The sequence below is a fragment of the Lissotriton helveticus genome, chromosome 8 (genome assembly GCF_964261635.1).
Source record: "Lissotriton helveticus chromosome 8, aLisHel1.1, whole genome shotgun sequence".
NCBI classification, from domain to species: domain Eukaryota; kingdom Metazoa; phylum Chordata; class Amphibia; order Caudata; family Salamandridae; genus Lissotriton; species Lissotriton helveticus.
The window spans coordinates 465,148,335-465,168,061 of record NC_136069.1 but is presented as its reverse complement, the minus strand read 5'-3'; the positions used below and the strand labels follow the sequence as shown (position 1 = coordinate 465,168,061).

General features: G+C 45.8%; 1 protein-coding gene and 1 pseudogene across 1 annotated transcript in view; one reads left to right on the top strand and one right to left on the bottom strand.

Annotated features, from left to right (window-relative positions):
• The window catches only part of CDADC1 (cytidine and dCMP deaminase domain containing 1), a 221,347-nt gene that overhangs the window by 130,493 nt on the left and 71,127 nt on the right, over positions 1 to 19,727 (bottom strand).
• LOC144773130 (uncharacterized) lies at positions 17,670 to 19,257 on the top strand (annotated as a pseudogene).

The window sequence follows — 19,727 nt, the reverse complement described above, 5'->3', positions numbered from 1 at the left end:
GGGAAAAAAAGTGGCACTTTATGCTGATGATATAATGATCTTTACAACAGATATTAACCGCATGCGTGCGGCATGATTTCCCCCCGTACGCTGGATTTTGCGGATTCGCACTTTACATGACGAGCTGGGCTCGTCATGAGCGTGCGAGGAGGCTACCTCATGACGAGCCCAGCTCGTCATGAGCGTCGAAGGGGTTAATACAGCATATCCAGAGGTCATAGATTTAGCTCTCAAATTTGGCAAAATCTCAGGATACGAAGTGAACGCCTCTAAAACAGAGTCAATGTCTTGGAATATCAATTTACCTACACATATTGAAACAACAAGACCTAAACTACGATACTTGGGGATAAATATAGTTAAAGACATTGACCTGATTGCTCCTCTAAATTTTGCTAAAATAGCAGCACAGTGCCGAAAACACATGAGAGATTGGTCACACCTTCCGCTTACCATTTTAGGCAAGGTTAATTTAGTAAAGATGTGTATTCTGCCAAAGATTTCGTTTTTATTTAATTCTATTCCACTTTTTTTTTATCCTAAGTTAATTTCAAAGCTGCAGAGCGCGATTTCTACTTTTATTTGGAATAGTAAGAGCACAAGAATCTCTTGGAAGAAAATAAGACGCCGCAGGGAGAAGGGAGGGCTGGCGGGACCAGATCTTCAGGTCTACGCATGGGCGTTTCAGCTCTCGCACTCACGCATGTTATTAAAAACACCAGTAGTAACAGGGGTAGGACATATGTTTTCTACTTTATTGAATTGTGAGGGAGTAGGACAGGGCAGCTTTTTGTTTAAATTTGGAGACCCAAAATATTTAAAAAAAATAAAATTGAAGGTATTGCAGGGGATAGCTTCCACGTGGTATAGAGTGAGGCACGCGATCAAATTGGGATATTACTCAGAGAAAGCTCCTATCTGGAACCTACCCGCTCCCCCAGCTTGGGCAGAAGACGCACTAACTCAACCACTAAAAGAGGCCGGAATTATCACCTGGGGTGACCTGTTCATGGATGGATCTCTACTTCCTTGGGACTACCTAACGAACAAGGTCGGGCCAAGCCTGTCGAGATTCAAATGTATACAAATATCAAGCTGGTCTCAGTCTTATAACGTACAGCCAACCCGGATCAGCAGCTTACCTTTAGGTGGCAATAGTGAACTAGTGACGTGCCTGATGGACAGTCCCCCTGCAAAGAAGGAAATATCACTCTGGTACAATAAGATCATAGAGGAAATAGACGGTAAATTTTGCCTTCCAACAACATTATGGGCAGATTCAATGCCAGGAATAGACGTGGAGGAGCTTTGGTCAGCTTCTTGTGTGGTACTGTGGGACTTGGTCAAACCTGCTTGGCTCCGCAGGAACCATCTTTTTACAATACACAGGGCTTACTATTCCCCGCAGAGGCTGTCAAAGTTTTCTTCGACAGGCCCGGTCTCGTGCCCAAAGTGCGGACTTGTCGCTGCATCTGACATCCATATGTTTTACGATTGCCCAAAAATAACTTCATTTTGGGACTCTATAGGAAACAAACTATACTTGTCATTGGGCTCTCACATCTCCATTGATCTCGCCCTTGTTATTTTTGGACTGAGGGGCAAAGCCGTAATGCTGCTTCCAACCTGTTGTTTTATTCTATTCTGGCGGCGCGTAGGGAGATCTGTAGACATTGGAAAGACGCCCAGCCGCCTACCATATATGAATGGCGGTCTTCGGTCCTCCAGATCTCAAAACTTGACCTAGCCAGGGGTGGAAATCCGAGCAGAAGAGCTTTCTGGACACAGTTAGAAGAGTCGTATTGAGCCTGGGGTTTGTTTTTTTCCCCCAGGGTCCTATGATTAATGCGGGCAGTGCTCACCTTTGTTTCTATGGCGAGGAGCCATGGTGCATATGAGGCCTCGGTATCGCGGGCACTATCTACCAACGAATAGCCCCAAGCTGGATATTTCAAGGCTTATGCGAATGTGCTGTAGGGAACCGGCCACCCCCCCCCCCCCCCCTCTTCTTCGATATCCCTGCCAGCTAACGCGGAGACAGTACAGAAGCACAGCCTGATTTCCAGCTCTGTGGCATTTTCTTGTTCTGATAGATTGGAGCCATGCAGGCAAATGAGGATAAAAAAGAAGGAAAAAAAAAGAAAGAAAAAAAAACATTGACTAAGTGATAACCTTTGTTAGGGAACAGGCAGGAGTCATGTTTGGTGTCTAAGACATTTGAATTTTAAATCCTCTTTAATAGTAAAGTCGAATTTTAAGTCACAATTTTGGAAATGGCTCTTTAAAAAAGTTTGCATTTTCTTGTCCTAACTATTTGGTGCCTTCAGCCTGTATACTGGGTAGGGTGACAAACCGTCCGTAATTTTCACAGACAGTCCGTAATTTTGGCCTTTTGTTCATGATCTTTAACGGATGCCGTTTGTCCATAATTTTAATGATTTTGGGTGACAGTCAATGATGTGGCATGTTTCACCCTTCAATGGTCGCCAGGAGGTTATGTGGAGAGCCTATAAAGCTACCTACGATTGGTCTGAAAGCCATCAGCCAATCTTAGTGCGCCCTGCTCCACTGCAGGACTGGTCTCATTGGCCCTGATCTTCAGGGTTAATGACAACAGCTTTAGGTTACCCAGCCATGGGTTGCTTTAGGATGTGCAGAGCATGCTTTCGGTCTTTTCATACCTTGTTTACAATGTCCTGCACTTTTGGAAGAGCAACGTTGTGTGCCAGCAGACTCTCTCAGTCTCAGATAAACTGGACCACAGAGTCAGCCAGGCTTCATTACCCCTTGCAATCACCTTCTCAAAGGGTAAGTTGAATCAAAGTGTTTTTCATATTTTTTTACTTTTACATGCACGTTTATTTCCAGTATAATTGAAGTCTGTCTATGGTGTTCTTTCTCTCTCTTTATTTCATCTTCATTCTCTCTATCTTTCTCCCTCCAAGCCCCATCTCTCAATCTCTTTCTTTCTCTCCTAGTTCGCATTCCCGGTGTCCTGCTCTCCTTCAAGCTATGCCCTGCTCATCAAGTTTGTTTAATCTTTACAAATGCTGCTATAGTCTATCCATGTCCCCTGAGCAAACAAACGGCTAAGAATATTAAACTGCATGCCAGTGCTATGGGCGATATAATCTAGCACTGTCAAAGATGTGTGACTGCTCTTTATTTTGATTTCCCAGTTTCAGTTTTTTCAAAAATGACTGTTTTGGTGAGGAATCAGGGATTGGAGTCCTTTTGTCTGTGAGGGTGCAGAAAACTCTGCAAACTATTTTGCTCTAAGAAATGCCCAACCACTGACTCATGGTTAACAGTCGTTCCTGGTAGCCTGATTTCTCAAAAACAAGGAACAGTTTTCGAAACTACTGTTTGCATAAATGTAACATAACGTGTATTTTTTGTATAGCCCACGTTCAAACAAGGTTCCTGGTTTGACTTGGCTTCCGTTCGAAGGCTTACTTAGTCTTAATGCGCTGTCTGATTGGGAAATGTGACCAGGCTACTGTATGACAGTAGACAGTGTGATGTGACTGCTATCGTATGCCAACACTCCTGTCACTCTGACCATTTTTATGGGTAGGCTGCTGCTAGATGTTCCATATGTGCCAAGTCTTGGTCGGGTTATGCCACAGTATGTTTTGAGCTAGCCCAGGGTAAATATTCATAAGTCGACGGTACTTTAGTACAGCTTGGAGAGAACTTGGGGGCTATTTAGGAGGCTGTTTGGTGCATATTTGCACTAACATGGAGTGCACTTATAGATGCAGTTTTTAAATTGTCCTAGATTGGCTTGGGTTGGAGATGGTTATTTGAGGCTAAAATGAATTTTATTAGGGCAGACTATATGGGTAGCTTGGAGTACAATCGTATGGTTAATAACAAAAATAGATACAGAAGGGAGGTCACATCAGGGCTTGGAAGAGTTGCATGAAGTAGCATGTACATTTACTGTTCTGGCTGGTATGACAAGAATAAAATACAATCTGGGTACTGCAATACATAGTAGATTGCTTGATGTGGGACATAACAGAATGGAAGACTATTCATGGGTGTGTCATTGCTTTTCAAATAGTTAATGTTGTATAAGGAGTAAACTGTCTCCGCCATCTGAGGACTTTCAATCTTCAGGGGGGTATGAATATGCATCAAGTGTCATTCATGAAAGTCCTCTTAAACTCATTGGGATCTAAAGACATAGCCTATTACACAGATTTTTTTATTACAACTGTTTTATTGGAAGAGTTGAGCAAACATAAAAAGCCCCATACGGCAGAAGGTCATTATTAAAACATTTCATTTGATGATAGAAACCAGGAAGATATTTCAATTTACAAGATGGATATAAGTAAGCCATGAAAAAAAAGTGAAAACAATAATTATTATACTGCACACCCCCCTCATTTCTTATTTGGACGTAACTAAAATACATTATCCCAAAACCTCCCAGAGTCTAAAATCTTTAGCATAAGAGCCCGCTCTTAAAGCATATCTTCTTTCCAATTCCTTGGTTGTACATAATTTCGACCTCCATTGCTGAAATACCAGAGTTATGTCAGAGCGCCAATTTTGAAGAATAAGTGATCTAGCAATTAAGGCAATAATATATACTTTTTTCTTTGCAAGAGGCCCATGTTAATATCAGGTGAATACCCCCAAACCACAGTCCAAACATGAATTGACTGGGTGAATTCTAAAGTATGAGAGCAATACTGCTGAATCTCACCCAAAAATGATTGCACAGCACCAAATTATTTGAGTCCATGATCCCGCCCCCTCCCTCATACTCTTAAAACTGTTTGATTGAATTTGAGGATTCATTTTATGTAGAAATGCTGGGGTTCCAAACAGGAGCCACTTGGAATAGAATTGCATCTGTCTATAATTTGCATCTTTTATGAGAGTAAAATGAAATTAATTGATCTTATTCCAAGTAGAAAATGAAACCTGCATATCTTCTTTGAAATGTCACTTATCCCGAGCTTTCTTATAAACTGTGTTACCCCTATTCTGTCTGAGAATTGCGACTCATCCACTAATGGATGTGCACGTTTTGGATTCTACCAACTCCTCTGCTAATTCCAGGCTTGTCTGAATTCTGCTTACATCTAATTCCCTTAAACATCTAATTTTAATAAAGGACCATTGGAGTATGTTTTTATGAAGCCTAATCCTAGGTTCAATATCACTCCAGACTTTACACGATTCCTCATTCATAAAGTCTGAATTCAAACTAAAATCGTTACTCTCCCACTTTGAAACAACTTTCTTCTCTAATAGGGGACAAGACCCTCTATAAATATCAGCCAGATGTGTAACACTGTTAATTATAGGAATTCCAAGTGTTTAAATAACTTCTCTTAGCATTTTACATACGATTGTAAGGTCTTATTTCTGACTTTTTTTAGGAGCTCTGGTGAGGCAAAGAAAATCTGTAAAATGATACTCCTGAAAAAATAATTTCAGAAAAAAACATCATACCCATATCCAATTGGAGATTTAAAAAAATCTGAAAGTATTGAGTGCAAAATCCGCAAAGTGATATACTCTAAAATTGGGGAGAGCTAAACCGCTCTCTTTCAATGGCCTGTAAAAACTGACTAGTGCCAAACGAGGCGATTTATTGTCCAGATAAAAGCTGAAAACATACCCTCAATTTCTTTAAAAAACGTCATCTTAAGGGCCATTGAAATGGCAGCAAACAAAAAGTTGTACTATGGAAAAACCGACATCCCGATCAAGGCAATATGGCACATCATGGAGAAAGATAACTTATTCCATTTTGAAAAGGATGTCTTAACCTTAATAATTAGGGGAATATATTTCAATGCAAACAAATTATTAAAAGTTTCTGTAAAATAGACCTCTAAATAGCACTTACGCCTAGAATTAACTAAGAGATGAAATTCAGGAAGCCTAGTACACAGATATTTTAACCACCTTATATCTCAAATTACTTTCAGTGTATGTGCTAATCTCCCCAGTTAAACCACTCTACCTTCTCATTCAAACATGATTGTATAGTATGAGGAACTTTACACAATTTGGAAATGAGGTGTCTGAATGTTTAGATTGGACATATAATGTACAATATAATATAATATAATCACATCTTGAAGATGAGAGGTAATGCCCCTAACGGAGGATGTCAACGTTCTGATTCACCTGTAGGCCCACTCCAGACAAGCCAAGTTAATTTATTTACAGAGGCATATAAACTTGGTCAAATGCTTCCATCCAGTAAGCTCCCCTCCTCCTCTGCCACCATGTACTTAATTCACCGAGTCGCAATGTAGGGAATTTTGTATCAATCCCAGCAATGCTACCTTTCACCATTCCTACATTGAAAAATTGGTTACTGATAAAAGCAAAATGTTCCTCTTTAACAGAATTAATTAAATAAGGAGCAACAGATGACAGGGAATCTCCTCTACAGCATCACCCACAAGAACACCCTAAATGTACAAACTCCAATCCCTTGCACAACCAGCATAGGACCAAGTGCACAGAGTCTAGCAAACTATCACACATACATCCAAGCCTTATCATAAGTTTGAGTTGAGATTGTGAATGGGCAATAAAGATGCCTTTACATTTAGTTTTCAGCTTGTCACAAGTGCTAGATGTTCAAGGATAGATTCCAAATGGCATGCTGTGTCTTCTGACAACTTTCTGCTTATTTCTTTCACATGTAGATTGGTGTTTATCAAATTCTCCAACTTTGCAGTCGAAGAAAGAATAGTAAAGCAGACTAGTTGACAATCTTGTGTTGTGGTGGTAAAGGGCGCGTGAAAACAAAGGCCGTAAGCTGTCCGTTTTTCTGTAACACACACCAACTGTTAAATACCTGTAAATGAACTGTGCATATGTTTCAAAACATATCAGCAGTTAGGAAAGCACAATGGACCACATGTTTGTAATTCTGAAGTGTGCTGGAAATATAGTTTTTAATAGGATCAAAACAATCAAGACAGTTTACTTGGTGACCTTCAGATGCTACAATATTGCCGAAACATCATTTCTACACATTGTTTGAGCGCTATACAGTTTTATCAGTAAAAGTGCATGTTGTCATTTTGTTGCCATTTCAAAGGAAAATATTCTATATTTAAAAGACAGTGCCTCCTTCTGACCTACAATAATGCCTCAACAACGTATACAATTTCTTGTCTGTAGCACACTTGTGTGCATCAATGAGAAACTGATTTATGACTAGCAGGGCATTATATAATGCCAGCTCCTTTCTAACCCTTCTGACATACAATAATACCACAGCACTCAGCTGTCTGCAGCTAATTATAGCTCATGAAGGCTGGTTAATAGCTCTTTATCTGCATAATGCTCTTACCCTCACACAAGACCTATCCACTACGGGTCTTTTCCACCGCACAGTACTGTACCATTCCCTAAACCAGTAATCACAAACTGAACAGAAATGGAATACCTGAAGTAATTTGACATAATGCTGGCCATTTGAAGGACTGCGCTCTAGTCAGTGGTGTCTGCCACAAATAAAGGGTGGTCGGGTTGAGGGAGCGCGGGAGGGATAGAAATAATAGATTTTAAAAAACCTAGCTTTCGCCGCTGACCACCTCCAGCGTCGCGCCTCCTTTCCTCTTCCTGGGTCCCAACAGCCCCTGGGACATACTCCCATCCAATCCGTGTGTCGCAGAGCAACGCGGGGATTGGCCTGAGCGGGCTAAAAAGACGCTCCGCTCAGGCCAGGAAGTCTGTGGGGTTTCTCCAGCCCGGCTGCTCAATGCAGCTTGGCTGGAGAAAACCTAAGTGCGCATGTGTGTTTTGGTCGGCATGAGATGGCCAGCCAAAGATACAGGAGCACTTAGGGAGCAGAGTGCACATAGCAGTCCTCCTCCCCCCTCCCACAGCGTAGAGCCAGCAAATGCAAAATAAAACGAAGCAAGAATATAGTTTTAATTCACATTTGCTAGTTCTGAGCCAGTTAGTGGGGCGACACAGCTCCACCATTGCAGAGGAGACGCCGCTGGCTCTAGCCCACCACTGCGGGTCCCAATTGTGAGAAGTTGGCCTGGTATATGATGCTCACTAGTTCTAGTGATCACCTTGTACCATGCCAAGCAACCCTTATGGTGCAGGTTGTAAAGTCAACCTTATAGACAAGCTATCCTAGGGGTAGCATGGACTAAGCAGTCTTAGGCTAAACTCTGTAAAGGCATGTGAAGCAAGCTGTTTTACCATACACAATCCCTTGAATACCAAATGAAAGGACACCACACAGATATATATTGAAAATATATATAGATTTATTTCTACAAATACCCCTGATACTCTTTATGAGCACAGAAGCTAATGCGTTAAAACAAAACACAGTTTAAATACACAAAAGTTGCACAATTTTGGATGAGCCCTAGGGGCCACCTAAACCATATACTAAAATAGTGGTAGAAGAACCACTATGGGGAAAGTGAAGAGGCCTAGGGCCTGGGGAATCGCTGGAGCTGTTCGGGACTAGCAGTGAAGAAGTCGGGAAAGGCCCGCGGGACTCGGGTGCAGTGCGGAAAGTGCACGCTTTACCAATGCAATGTCAATGGTGCGTAAAAGTTACAAAGTTAGTTAAAAAGGAACCTTCCGAGTGACCTAGAAGGATGAAACTTTAGACACAGACACTAGAGGTGTGTACCAGTGTGGGAACACAGGCGGAGCTGAGTTACCTCACCCACAGGAAGCGGGTGCACAGGGTCGAAGTAGTGTCGGGTTTCGTCACGCAGGTCGATGGTGCTTGGAGCTGAAGATGCTGCAGGCGACTCGATGTGAAGAGTTCCGGTGGATCCAAGGGTGGATCTGAAGAGGAGAAGACCTGAAAGCAGAGGGGACAATGTTCAAAGTCACTAGCCAGTGACTACCGTGGAACCAGACTGGAACCAGGCAATGTCGGGTGCAAACAGGCGTCGAGGTGTAGCTTCTCTCTGCAGCCACGTGGACACGAGGGGTCGAAGACGTCCAGGAGTCGGTCACGAGCTGTCCCACGCAGGCTTCTCGCTGTTGGCGGTGTCGGCAACTTGATTGGAGCAAACAGGCCTTGGCTAATGCAAGCCACGCAGGAATCAAGAAAGGCTTGTTACTCGGACCAGCAAGGTCAGAGCAGGTACTCCTTTTTACAGGAGCAAGGGCAAGTCTGGAGCAACCAGACCCGCAGTGTAAGTTGAAGGTTTCGTCGCCAAGATGGCCGCTAGCCACGTGGCAAGTGGCCGGGATGGCGCGTCGAGTGGCACGGTGCAAAAGGGCCCCACGCAGATCGTGGAGATGCTGGGGGGCTGATCTTCGGTGCAAGGGATGCTCGAGGTTGGGGCTTCTCAAACCCCAAAGCACAGCATCGAGGGTGCCTCTGATGCTGCGCAGTCAGCGTTTCGGGGGTCTTCCAAGAGGTCCGGTCCCACGTCTCTCGGTGCCTCCACGGGTCCCTTCTTTGCAGGGACTGTGGATCGGGCGGTGAGAAGTCTGGGAGTCTGGGTCTTGTCAGGCTTTGGGCTCGGGCTCCGGCGGGAGGCGGCGGCAAAGCAGACGTCGAGTTGCTGGTTGGTGCCTGTGTTCACAGGGTGGTCACTCCTTGGCCACAAGGGAGGTTTCTCTTCCGTCTTCTGTGCAGCAGAATGTCGAAGTCCAGTCTTCTTCTGTATTTCAAGTTGATTCAGGATGATCTGAAGTCTCAGGACACAGCTCCCACTCTTATTCGAATCTGGGGGGCCGGATCACCTACTAGGTCCCTCCTCTGGGTGGAACCAGGAAGGGGGGTGGTTACATCCCCTTTCCTTTGTCCAGTTTCGTGCCAGGACTGGGGCTGGAAAGCCCCAGCACCGGTTTGAACTGGCCTATGCACAGGGACACCTTGTGTGCCCCAGGCATGTCTGATTCTATTCAGCCCTGTCCTACCCAATACACAAAATCCTGTCTGGAGTGGTGCTAGCACCTCCCCAGGCAGGAAACCCTTTGTCCAAGCTGCCCTCGCTGGAAGGACTCCCAGCAGCAGGAGGTCAGACTTGTGTCTGTGGTGGCAGCATCCATTTTGGGATGCTAAGGCTCTGTTTAACTTTAACCGGGGTTCAGGCTAGGTACATGTCGTGTCCCTCTAGAAGGGTGGAATGCTACCCCCGTCGCCAGAACTGGCGAGGGGGTAGTATTCCAATTCGTATGACACCTTACTCGACATGTTTTGATAAAGCCAAACCCAAGATAGCATTTAACCGCGAGGTTCATAATGCACTTAAGAGTATATGGTATGGCAATATCATGAAACAGCTAAAGGACATGGTTCCGAAAGCTGCAGACAGGCTCAGCTCATGCCAGAGCACCATCTCACATATTTCCAAGCACTCTGCCTCCAGGATTGATGAGGCCTTCCATAGGAGTGTCTGATAGGAACATATGTGTCCATTTTAGGTTAGGTATAGGCATACTACACCTAAGTAAGGGGTGGTTACACCGACTTACCCCAGCTGAGTGATCAGCCAGTTGTGTCAAATATGGAGGCCAAGCCAGGGGTGGCACAATACATGCTGCAGCCCCTGGTAGGCCTTGGAAGCACCTATGCCCTGGGTACCTGGGTACACTGTTACAGGGGCCAATAAGGTGAGCCAATTCCAATTGGGTATGTACCTAAGGTACATGGAGTCCATTTTAAGGAGAGAGCAATTAGCCTGGGGCCCTGAATAGCAGGATCCCAGGCCAACTATGTCAAAAACCAGCTAAACACCAGGCAAAAAGTTTGGGGGTAACCATAGTCAGATATCCACCTTCCTACATAACCCCCCCCCCCCAAACGAAAGGAGATAAGGCTATCCTTGACCAGGTAAGCCTATATTGCCTAAGTGGCCATATAAGGAAGTACCAGCTCTGGCTTGGTTACCCCCTGTCTCATGGTCCACTAAGCAATCCCTCACCCTAAGGGTATCTGAGGGTCTCCACCATAGGGAATCTCTACCTGTGGTGTGTCTTTGCAAAGTTAAAGGCTGGTGTTGGGATGGAGTACTGAAGTGAGATTCCTCTGGAGGGCTCAGCTTCCTCCAATCACTCTCCACCATGTGTGCCTTTCTTTCTTTGACTGAGTTGCACTGTGCTCTCAGGGTCAACCTCTGGCTACCTAAAGATGGAGGCTGGGTCCCTCTTGTTGGCTTACTGGAGGGACAGGTCAGATTTGGGGCCTTGGGGTCCCAGGTTTGACTGTGCCCAACAGAATCCATCTGTGGGAGGTCCCTAACTACTTTTAAGGGGGCTCCCTCAGGAGTTTTTAAAGTTTTCACCTCACTAGGGCTACTAGTTTCGGTGCCCCTAATCTGTTGATGGGGGTGCTTTATTTGACAGGGGGCCCTTTGGGGCTCACTGTCCTTCTTGTCCTCTGCAGCCCTGGGCTGAGTAAGGCAAGGTAGAGAGGGGCAGGATATCTGCTCCAGACTGGGTCCCACCTGAGAAGGGTCCACTGACATCAGAGGCTCTGTCAGGCTAGGCCTGACTACCTCTGGGGCAGTTCCTTCATCAGAGGTAAGATCAGTTCCCTGAGGAGGCTGATCCTTTCCTAAAGTCTGGGGGGAGGGAGATTTCTCTTCCTCCTCAATGCTCTCTGTTTGTGTGGAGTGATCCATCTTTTCAGGCTTCACAACACATGTATCAGTTTGAGTTTGGGCTGTGGCCATCACAGCCCCACCAACCTTTTCAGGAGGAGACTCCGTTTGGGTATGGGCTGTTACCATCACAGCCCGGCTAATCTTTTCAGGAGGGAAGTTAGCTGAAGATGGGGCTGAGGTTTGCTCAGCCCTACCAACCTTTTCAGGAAGGACATCTTGTATTGGGGCTGTGGCCAGCACAGCCCCACTAACCTTTCCATGGAGATTTACCATTCTAGAATGGGTTTCCTGTTCAACCTCAGCCCAGGCTGAGATTTCCAAATCATTCCCCAGTAGACAATCTACAGGCAAGTTTGATGACACTGCCACTCTCTTTGGGCCAGTGACACCTCCCCAGCTAAGATTTACTACTGCCATGGGGTGATTGGTTTCTATTCCATCAATGTTTGTCACCTGATATGTGGCATCAGGTAAAAGTTGCCTTGAGGGGACTAGACATTCAGCCAACATGGTGATGCTAGCCCCTGTGTCTCTAAAGGCCTCAACTTTCAAGCCATTGATGAGGGGCTCCTGTCTATACTTGCTTAAAGTGTTTGGGCAAGCAGTGAAATTGGCAAACCCCATGCCAGTCTCATAGACAAGAGTATCTGAGGTAGGGGACCTGGTTAGGCCAGAATCCACCTGTCCTCCAAAAGTAAACCCACCCAGATTCCTGGGTGTGCTCCCACTTCCTGGGGGATTACTGCTGACAGTAACAGGAGGTGTTGGAGCTGGCTTTGGAGGTATATTCTCTTTATTGCCATTCTTGGGACAACAGCTGTCTGTTTTGTAATGCCCAACCTGTTTACAGACATGACAATAAGGCTTTTTCTGGGTTGAAGAAGTGTCTTGGGACCCACCCCCATCCTTGGAGTTTTGGGGCCCTGGGGAAGTCTTTTCCTTACTTTTATCCCCACCCTTCTCTTGAGGCTTGGTAGTCTCTTTCTTTTGGTCACCACCATGGTTCTTAGGCCTGATCCTGGTTCTGACCCATTTGTCTGCCCTCCTACCCAATTCTTGTGGAGAGGTCAGATCAGAGTCAACCAGGTGCTGATGTAGAAGCTGATTTTGACAATTACTTAAGATTTGCTCTCTCATAATTAAATTATACAATCCTGTATAGTCAGTAACCTTACTTCCCAGCAACCAGCCCTCCAGAGCCTTAGTGGCACATTCAACAAATTCAGACCAGTCCTGAGTCTGTGTCTTCTGGGTGTCTCTGAACATTAACCTGTACTGTTCAGTGGTTAAGCCTAACCCATCAATCAGAGCACTCTTCAGGACCAGGTAGTTTCTAGAATCCCCATCACTAACTGTGAGGAGTCTGTCTCTGCCTCTACCTTCAAAGGAGAGCCACAAGATTGCTGCCCACTGCTCCTGAGGGACCTGCTGTACTTTGCAAGCTCTCTCAAGTGCAGTCATCCATTTGTGGATATCATCCCCAACTTTGTAGGGGGGCACAATCTTACTCAGGTTTCTATTGTCATAGGACCTGTCTTTATCCTTAGGGATAGTGCTGCCACCAGTGGATTCTAATCCACTCTCTCTAGGCTGCCTTGCTCTAGCAAGTTTCTCTTTGGCCAGGGCAACTTCTAATTCTTGTCTCTGGATCCTAAGTTCAGCCTCTCTCATTTTGGCCTCATGTTCCCTTCTCTGAGGGCTAGTGAACTCCCTTCTGGAGTTACCATGAGAACCTTTAGAAACATGGGAAGTATTGGACTCACCTGAGTGATTCCTCCTCCTCCTATGCTCCTGGTTAAGTCCATTTGGGGGTCTGAATGGGTTGGGCCCACCTTCAGTCCCAAATAAGCTTAGGTTAGCCTGGTTAAGCCTGCTGACTAACACCTGGCTATCTCTATCATCATCAGAATCACTTTCTTCTACCTCCTCCCCTTCTTCTTCCTTAGGCTGAGAATTCCCAGGGGTCTGGTCTTCCTCATCTATCTGGATGACAGGGGCAGGGGCATCAGGGTTATCATCTTCAGAAGGAGAAACTTCCTCACCAGTCCCTGAGGTGCCTGGCTTGGAGTTCTTTAGAGCTTCAGACTGGTCTAATAGCTCTCTGAGGTGTCCTGCTGTAGGAGTAGGACCTGTTTTGATTCCTCTCATGGAACACAGTTGCCTCAGTTCCTTAAATGGAAAGATAGCAAATTTGGATGGTGCCCTTGGAGGGTCACTCTCAACAGAGGTGGTTCCAGTGGATCCCTCTGCTCCAGACATTGCTCTAGTGTGGTGGATGTGTTGCAATCTACCTACACTTGTGTTTTCCTACAAAACCTATCTAGTAGTTGTAGTCAGGGTGTGATACTCCCTATCCTCTACAACAACTAAGTTCAGTAGAACTTAAGTATATCTAGTCTTGTTTTAGTGTACCTATCAGGTACCTGTATGATCTTTCAAATGATATTTTCAAAGATTGTAATGGTAAAACAACAGCAAGCTCAAATCCCAATCCGCTGCTCACCAATGTGAGAAGTTGGCCTGGTATATGATGCTCACTAGTTCTAGTGATCACCTTGTACCATGCCAAGCAACCCTTATGGTGCAGGTTGTAAAGTCAACCTTATAGACAAGCTATCCTAGGGGTAGCATGGACTAAGCAGTCTTAGGCTAAACTCTGTAAAGGCATGTGAAGCAAGCTGTTTTACCATACACAATCCCTTGAATACCAAATGAAAAGACACCACACAGATATATATTGAAAATATATATAGATTTATTTCTACAAATACCCCTGATACTCTTTATGAGCACAGAAGCAAATGCGTTAAAACAAAACACAGTTTAAATACACAAAAGTTGCACAATTTTGGATGAGCCCTAGGGGCCACCTAAACCATATACTAAAATAGTGGTATAAGAACCACTATGGGGAAAGTGAAGAGGCCTAGGGCCTGGGGAATAGCTGGAGCTGTTCGGGACTAGCAGTGAAGAAGTCGGGAAAGGCCCGCGGGACTCGGGTGCAGTGCGGAAAGTGCACGCTTTACCAATGCAATGTCAAAGGTGCGTAAAAGTTACAAAGTTAGTTAAAAAGGAACCTTCCGAGTGACCTAGAAGGATGAAACTTTAGATACAGACACTAGAGGTGTGTACCAGTGTGGGAACACCGGCGGAGCTGAGTTACCTCACCCACAGGAAGCGGGTGCACAGGGTCGAAGTAGTGTCGGGTTTCGTCACGCAGGTCGATGGTGCTTGGAGCTGAAGATGCTGCAGGCGACTCGATGTGAAGAGTTCCGGTGGATCCAAGGGTGGATCTGAAGAGGTGAAGACCTGAAAGCAGAGGGGACAATGTTCAAAGTCACTAGCCAGTGACTACCGTGGAACCAGACTGGAACCAGGCAATGTCAGGTGCAAACAGGCGTCGAGGTGTAGCTTCTCTCTGCAGCCACGTGGACACGAGGGGTCGAAGACGTCCAGGAGTCGGTCACGAGCTGTCCCACGCAGGCTTCTCGCTGTTGGCGGTGTCGGCAACTTGATTGGAGCAAACAGGCCTTGGCTAATGCAAGCCACGCAGGAATCGAGAAAGGCTTGTTACTCGGACCAGCAAGGTCAGAGCAGGTACTCCTTTTTACAGGAGCTAGGGCAAGTCTGGAGCAACCAGACCCGCAGTGTAAGTTGAAGGTTTCGTCGCCAAGATGGCCGCTAGCCACGTGGCAAGTGGCCGGGATGGCGCGTCGAGTGGCACGGTGCAAAAGGGCCCCACGCAGATCGTGGAGATGCTGGGGGGCTGATCTTCGGTGCAAGGGCTGCTCGAGGTTGGGGCTTCTCAAACCCTAAAGCACAGCGTCGAGGGTGCCTCTGATGCTGCGCAGTCAGCGTTTCGGGGGTCTTCCAAGAGGTCCGGTCCCACGTCTCTCGGTGCCTCCACGGGTCCCTACTTTGCAGGGACTGTGGATCGGGCGGTGAGAAGTCTGGGAGTCTGGGTCTTGTCAGGCTCTGGGCTCGGGCTCCTGCGGGAGGCGGCGGCAAAGCAGACGTCGAGCTGCTGGTTGGTGCCTGTGTTCATAGGGTGGTCACTCCTTGGCCACAAGGAAGATTCTCTTCCGTCTTCTGTGCAGCAGAATGTCGAAGTCCAGTCTTCTTCTGTATTTCAAGTTGATTCAGGATGATCTGAAGTCTCAGGACACAGCTCCCACTCTTATTCGAATCTGGGGGGCCGGATCACCTACTAGGTCCCTCCTCTGGGTGGAACCAGGAAGGGGGGTGGTTACACCCCCTTTCCTTTGTCCAGTTTCGCGCCAGGACTGGGGCTGGAAAGCCCCAGCACCGGTTTGAACTGGCCTATGCACAGGGACACCTTGTGTGCCCCAGGCATGTCTGATTCTATTCAGCCCTGTCCTACCCAATACACAAAATCCTGTCTGGAGTGGTGCTAGCACCTCCCCAGGCAGGAAACCCTTTGTCCAAGCTGCCCTCGCTGGAAGGACTCCCAGCAGCAGGAGGTCAGACTTGTGTCTGTGGTGGCAGCATCCATTTTGGGATGCTAAGGCTCTGTTTAACTTTAACCGGGGTTCAGGCTAGGTACATGTCGTGTCCCTCTAGAAGGGTGGAATGCTACCCCCGTCGCCAGAACTGGCGAGGGGGTAGTATTCCAATTCGTATGACACCTTACTCGACATGTTTTGATAAAGCCAAACCCAAGATAGCATTTAACCGCGAGGTTCATAATGCACTTAAGAGTATATGGTATGGCAATATCATGAAACAGCTAAAGGACATGGTTCCGAAAGCTGCAGACAGGCTCAGCTCATGCCAGAGCACCATCTCACATATTTCCAAGCACTCTGCCTCCAGGATTGATGAGGCCTTCCATAGGAGTGTCTGATAGGAACATATGTGTCCATTTTAGGTTAGGTATAGGCATACTACACCTAAGTAAGGGGTGGTTACACCGACTTACCCCAGCTGAGTGATCAGCCAGTTGTGTCAAATATGGAGGCCAGGCCAGGGGTGGCACAATACATGCTGCAGCCCCTGGTAGGCCTTGGAAGCACCTATGCCCTGGGTACCTGGGTACACTGTTACAGGGGCCAATAAGGTGAGCCAATTCCAATTGGGTATGTACCTAAGGTACATGGAGTCCATTTTAAGGAGAGAGCAATTAGCCTGGGGCCCTGAATAGCAGGATCCCAGGCCAACTATGTAAAAAACCAGCTAAACACCAGGCAAAAGGTTTGGGGGTAACCATAGTCAGATATCCACCTTCCTACACCAATTAGCTACATTCTATGAGCACTTCTTTACATCTCACAATGGCACTCAGATTTGGGATGCTAGTAACAAAGTCCATGCCAGCAGATCTTCCAGACCACTTCTCTTACCAAACATGCCTGCTCAGCACCATGAACTGTACACAAAATATCAGATTGGGCAACCTAGTGCAGTAACCATACAAACAGACTATGATCATATGGGGTAAATACCACCGAAAAGACTGTACAGCTGCCAGCATACCGAAAAATTGTGAAGTGCCTGTTTGTCTCTCAGACCTCTTCACCACATTGCAAGTCACTATGCTTCCCAACATTATATCCACACTTCAGTGGTCATCACACCCAACAGTGAAACACACCTATCACATAGGATCAAAATCAAAGAAAACATACTGTTAGCTGCCATCACCTCTCCCCCCACAGGCACCCCAGGCCTATGCCACCCCCTCACCACCACCACGATGATGATGTACATACACTAACTTGGACTATGGTTTCTTTGTCTATCTGCTTTGGTGAAGCAATTGGAAGTGTTCAGAGCTGCCTGTCAGTATGAATGGAAAAGAATCAGTGCAGTGTCAAATGCGGCATATGATAAACTCTTACAAGCACAGGCAGGTCTTTAAGATGTAGGGGCCTGTATAGAAATCTTTCTATTACACTCTTGGCAAAATGTAAGAGCCTAAGGGGCAGTGGTAGGTGGGCCAGGCCAATGAGCGAGAGGAAAGTAAGTGCCTGATACATTTGACTTTTTCATTGAATACAGTATGCATCTACATCCCAAGTTTGTTGGGTATTGTACAGAGTACTTTCAGAAAAAAACACAATGTCTGATTATGAGTCAGGTGAAGGTGCTGTAGAGGCAATGTTCACATCGGATTTTGAGGCATATATAGATGCAACTTGAAATCTTGCAGGCAGAGCCACCCAAGAAAAAAAAACACTTTGTGAAGTATAGACCAGGATGGGATTTACACACCCCAACATCTGGAAGTCTTCAGAAGATGCATAAAAGGCAAAGTGCAGCATCTGTAATAAAGAAGTTTCCATTGCCAAAGGAGAGTGGATATCAAAAAGCAGGAGGCAGGATTACAATATGAGAAAAATGCCTCGGGCAGTGTGCAGATGGTGACAATTTCAGCATACCGGCAACAAAGCTTCCAGCAGGAAGTAGCCAAAGTAAGAAATTGCTCGCTTTGTCATATTGTAACATAAGTTGCATGTAATTAATGTATACCCATCTTACTGTGTCACACTCTTTTTAAGCAGTGGCGGCTGGCAGAGATGGTGGGTGAGTGTGTGGGGTTGGGGGACGTGGGAGAGGCAGGTGTTAAAAAAAAAAAGAAAGGAACTTACCTTCTCGCTGCTTCCTTGCCACGACTTCCTAGCCACGTCTTTCCTGGTAGTCCTTCTCTCAGGCTGGAACAGGAAGCACACCCAGGCTTCCAGTCAGCCAATAATAATGCTGCAATGCAGCATTGTGATTGTCTGAGCGCCGTGGTTCAGTGATCAGATGCCGACTGGGAGCCTGGGCATGTTCTCCATGCAGGCTGTAGGGCAGCCTGCGTGGAGAACATGCAAAGTACGCATGAATGTTTGGCCGGCTCGAGACATGGGGCCAAACATTCATGAGCACTTACAGTGTGCTCTCTACACTCCCTGCTCCGGTTGAGAGAGCATCCCGCCCTGCAAAGCTGCCGGACATCAGGACAAAATAAAATGCTAATAACAAAAGTTATTATCATTTTATTTTTCCTTTCCTTCACTGCTAAAAAGCAGTGGGCGACTCTCTTTAAATGTGCAGCAGTGTTTACCAAGTCAAGTTGCCTTATACATTCTTTTCTCACTCTGTTCATATTAAGAGAACACTATAATTTCTTTTGGATTGGCAGCTGACAGTGGAGACTTTCTCCGCTTGCTGCTCATACATTTGTATTTTCAGTTTTTTAAAACTGTAGGTCACAGCTGCAGAGGCAACCCAAATGTACCATGCTGTCAAACATCACATCTCCTACCGGTCCCTGGAATGTGGCTTCAAGCTGTCCAAAGAAATTTACCCCGACTCATCCTCTGCAAAAAAAGCATCCTGTGGCCGCACAAAGGCATCACGTATCACAAAAAATGGGCTTGCACCTCTATCGTCACAGCAAGCATTTGAAAACTTACAAGATGGATATTTTTCACTTTGCAGCGATGCCTCAAACAAAGGAAACATTAAACTATATCCACTTTTGTAGTGGTACTTCAATTTCACTTCCGGTGTGACCTACACTCTGCTGGATTTCTATGACGATGTAGCTGAGACTGCTACTGCAATTCCACAGCAGATCACAACTAAATTAAAAGAGCATGGGTTGAAATTGGAGCACGTCGCTGCATACTGTGAAAACAATGCAAGTGTCAACTATCAATGACTTTGTAATTCAGATTTAGAAGGGAGCAAATAAAGACATTCTGCCTATTTGTCCTACCCACATCCTAAACAACTGTGCTAAACACGCCATTAATGGACTTTCTATGGATGTGGATTCCTTTATTCTAAAAGTCTACAATAATTTCTCTTCTGCAGCTAAGCGAACAGCAGAGTTGAGATAATTTATTTCTTTTATGGACCTAGAGTGGCAGCCTTTGTTTTGGCAACTCCCAGCACAGTGGATCACTGGGCAGGATGAAAATCATATTTCCTTTCCCTCAGGCAAGAAAAAACTCTGAGAGCAATGTGGGATGTTCTAGAACTTAAAAGTTGGGGAGGCCACCATGTCACAAGGTGAAGCTTATCTTTCATTCCTTCACGAAATTTTTATCATTTTCAACGCATCTATCCTGCGAAGGATGCGGTGAGCGCCCCAGAGGTACTATGCTTCTTCAGGATATTGTGGAACAA